This window comes from Lathyrus oleraceus, chromosome 1 (assembly GCF_024323335.1).
Source record: "Lathyrus oleraceus cultivar Zhongwan6 chromosome 1, CAAS_Psat_ZW6_1.0, whole genome shotgun sequence".
NCBI classification, from domain to species: domain Eukaryota; kingdom Viridiplantae; phylum Streptophyta; class Magnoliopsida; order Fabales; family Fabaceae; genus Lathyrus; species Lathyrus oleraceus.
This window is the reverse complement of record NC_066579.1, coordinates 77,372,647-77,376,791: the sequence shown is the minus strand read 5'-3', so window position 1 is coordinate 77,376,791 and position 4,145 is coordinate 77,372,647. Positions and strand designations below refer to the sequence as shown.

The 4,145-nt window shown below is 39.3% G+C and overlaps 1 non-coding gene across 1 annotated transcript; it reads right to left on the bottom strand.

Moving 5' to 3' along the window:
* Positions 1-3,477: 3,477 nt before the first annotated feature.
* LOC127117092 (small nucleolar RNA R71) lies at positions 3,478-3,584 on the bottom strand. Its single transcript, XR_007801852.1, has one exon. It is a non-coding gene; the product is annotated as a small nucleolar RNA R71 (small nucleolar RNA).
* Between the last annotated feature and the right edge of the window lie 561 nt (positions 3,585-4,145).

The window sequence follows — 4,145 nt, the reverse complement described above, 5'->3', positions numbered from 1 at the left end:
CACCCCGTCCAGGGTTAAGAGCTATGAGGTCTTATCCTCATTACCCTTTTGATCTGCTCACCCTGACGTTCAATGTCAGTGGTTAAGAGCCCATTTGATTACCTTTCCATGGCTTGTTTGTCGAGGTTGACATGACCCCTCTTGACTAAAGCCCTACCCATGTATGTTTGAGCCCCCTTGTTGGTGCGCTTACTTTATGCTATATGTTTTTGTATGGTGTGATCGTCTCCCCATAGGACTGCTAGGCTTCGTATAGTCTCTCGTTTGCATGTCAATTTAGGTAGCACGGTTCCTTCGTCTAGGGCTTCCTTTTTGCATGAGCATTCCTAAAACACAAACAAACTCTTTGATTTTCTTTTCTTAAGAACACGTTAACTCCTTCTACTACAGGTGAGTAAGTCTCCAAAGGTCGAGCATCCGATAGATTGCGTAGTAATGTCGTTCATCTAAAAAACACAAAACAAACAAAAATAGGTTAGCCGAGCTACGGTGCTCTGATTCTCAATCCTTCTTGAGATACGTATGCAGCAGGGTAGGGCCTGTGCGAGCAATAACTCTTTCCTTTCCCTACTTTGATTTTCTCTCTTTCGCATCGCATATAGGACTTTTTATACACACACTTTAGACATAAATAGCAAGCGTGGATCCTGTGGAGTACCACAGACGTGAAGAGGTGCGATAACCTTCCCTTCACGTAACCGGCCCCCTTACTCGGTTTTCTTTGGTTCGAGACTTTGTTTTATCCGTTCCCTATTGGTTATGCAGTACTACCTTTCCCTCCTCTTGGGATAAAAGTACATAGCTGGTGACTCTACTCTTTTTCCGCGCCACTCTTTTCGCGTTTGTACTTGGATTCGGGAAATCCGGGGAGCGACAATAACGTCCAATTAGGTTGTTTGTACCTTTAATATTGGGTTGAGAACTTTAAGGATTTCAAATCGGAAAACCAAGGTGGGTTTTTCATTCAAGATCGTTAGGTTTGAATGTCTTAGACAAGATTACGCAATTCGGGTCCGACCTAGTGAAGCCTTTGAAGAACGGGAGGTTCTTGGGCAAAGGAGTAGCTGATAACATGAAATAATATCACATTTTTGGACTTGATTTAATTAAATTATATTGTTATTTGATTCGATTTATTTTATATTATTCGATATTACTCGGTATTTTCTTTTTATTTATTTCAGGTGTCATTATTTAAAGCATGGGTGAAAAAGAAAGAAGAGGGGTGCAAAAAGAAGACATTGTGGGAAAGCATCTCACTAAAGCCCAGCCCACGCCAACTACAAGGAAAATGGCTGTGACGACCGCCACAGGCATGTAACGAGCGTCACGCCCCTCCACTTAGTGTTACGACCGTAACACAAGGTGTGACGGACGTCACACACCCCACTCCTATTTTTTTCCTTTGACGTGCGTAACAGAAGGACGTTCTCCCCTATTTTTCCTCTTGGCTCGTTGACGCTTTAGAAACCCTACTGAAGATACTTTTGAGAAAACTGTTACTTTATGGATGAATATAAATAGACCTCAAGGGATCCAATTGACGGTCTCTAGACTCTACGCCGTACAATATTTTTTTTCTGCTTTCTAATTTTCCAGCATTCTATTTTCTTAGCATTTTCTTTTCTTTTCTTTGTTAGCTTAATTTACTAAGCATTCGATTTATTTTCTCACAATAGTTTCTACACCGAAAACTATTGTGTAATTTTTACTGGATCTAACCTTACATTAGATCATAGTATTTTATTTCCTTGTTTTTATTTGCCTGTCTGATCAAGAATTGTGAAGAACAAATCCAACCGACTTGTGGTGGAGTGTTTGAGCATCGAAGCTAGGAACAAAACCAAGATTTCTAGTAATTTACCAGGTTCATTAGTTAATTGATATATTGTTTTAATTTGCATATGCTCTGTGCTGCTATTTATATATATTGTCTGTTTGATATGACCGTATTTATGCATAATTATTGTTTAGGCATGTTAAGCATGTCCGGCTAATTAATCTAGATATCGGTATGTAAAGTAAGCGGAATAAAGGAATCAAAACTAAGTTGGTTTAAATTTATTTAAAAATATAGTCACTCTTTTTCTGGTCTCAATTTACAGAGTTAATACCAAAGTTTTTGTACGAGAGTAAAAGACATAAAGAAGTTAAAATCAATAGAACGGCGGTTTGAGCTTTTAACTGGACAGTGTAAATTGGACATTAACATTAAATCAGTGCGAGAGCAATTTTTAAGGTTAATTAAATTCTAATCATTTTGAAAAATTATTTTTAAAAGTTAAATGTGAGGACGAGAGTTAAGCATTTAAGTTTAATCATATAATCTAAGTCAACAGAGCGAGAGTTTGAGACGAGGGTGTTTAAACGGTTAGTATTTTCTCAAAAAGAGTTTCTATAGATTCTATTGCTTTCAAAAAGTGATTTTAGATTTAACTAAATAGTGAGAGCATACGTTAATATAAAGTCATAGTCTGATTCAACAGAGCGAGAGTTTGAGGAAAATACTTTTAATTGATAGTGTCTACTGAAAGGACTTATTTTAAAATTAAGCAAAAAGACCAACGAAGATTTGATTCCCTAATTACGACGAACTACATACCGATATCCGTGTTATTTGATATTTAATCTAGATCCAATTTTAGTTTTACCTTTCCCCTTAATCATCAAAGTATCATCCGCCTTAGCTTTACGCAATAACCTTAGAAAAACGGTATATCGATTCATTAAGTCCCTGTGAGATCGATATCTTTTAAAACTACGCGATTAGACTGTGCACTTGCAGTTAATACCCCAATAGACTCATAAAACCAGCGATCAAGTTTTTGGCGCCGTTGTCGGGGACTTTTATTTAGTCGATATCGTAACTCTTCTGTTACGCTGTAGAGACTAATGCAATTTTTATTTTTATTTTCTTGTTTTTCGTTGATTTGTATGCCACACACTCGCTCACAAGGCGAACCGTACTACTTACGAATCAACCACGTTGAACGATATCTCCGAGTCTTACGCCGAATTCGGGAGTATCGTGCTGCAAACAATCTCCCTCCAATCGAAATTCCTGATCTCAAAAATCTTCTTCCTTCGACGATACCAGAGATGGCAGAACCAGCTCGTGCTCTTCGAGATTACGCTGCTCCATCGCAAGATGAGCCGCATTCGAGTATTGCTCCACCCACAATCGAAGCAAACAACTTCGAACTTAAACCTTCGCTGTTGCAGGCAGTGCAACAGAACCAATTTTCTGGAAATCCTATCGAGGATCCAAACCTTCATTTATCCGTATTTGTCCAATACGCTGACACTGTTAAAGCTAATGGTGTCACTTCAGAGGCAATTCGACTCCGTCTCTTTCCTTTCTCGTTAAGAGATAAAGCTAGAAGATGGCTTTAGTCTCTTCCTTCCAACTCAGTCACCACATGGAATGAGTTGAAGAAAGTCTTTCTCGCCCGATATTTTCCTCCAAGCAAAACAGCTATGTTGAGAGCCCAGATAAATGGATTTAAGCAGAAAGATAACGAGTCTCTTTTCGAAGCATGGGAAAGATACAAGGATATGATGAGACTTTGTCCACACCATGGTTTAGAGGACTGGTTAGTAATTCATACCTTCTATAATGGTCTCTTGTACAACACAAGGTTAACAATAGACGCCGCCGCCAGTGGTGCGCTTATGGATAAACCTTACGCTGACGCTTATCAACTTATCGAGAGCATGGCCCAAAACCATTATCAGTGGGGAAGCGACCGAACAATGGTAGAAAAACCTCAAACAAAAGGGGGCATGTACGAGATAAGTAGCCTTGATCATGTTAATGCAAAAGTGGATGCTCTTGCCCAGAAAATTGAAAGTTTAAATGTATCACCTCCAGCCACCGTGGTTGCCGTAACTCAAAATTGCGAAGTCTGTGGAATTCAAGGTCACACGCCTACAGATTGTCAACTCCTAACATGAATCCAAGCAGAGCAGGTGAACTATGCTCAAGGAAATCCCTACTCGCATACCTATAACTCAAACTGGAAGAACCATCCTAACTTTTCATATAAAAGTAACAACGCTTTATACGCACCAGGACAAGCTCCCAGTCAAGCCCCAGCTGTACCACCTGGATATCAAAAGCCGACCCCATCTACACCTAACAATAA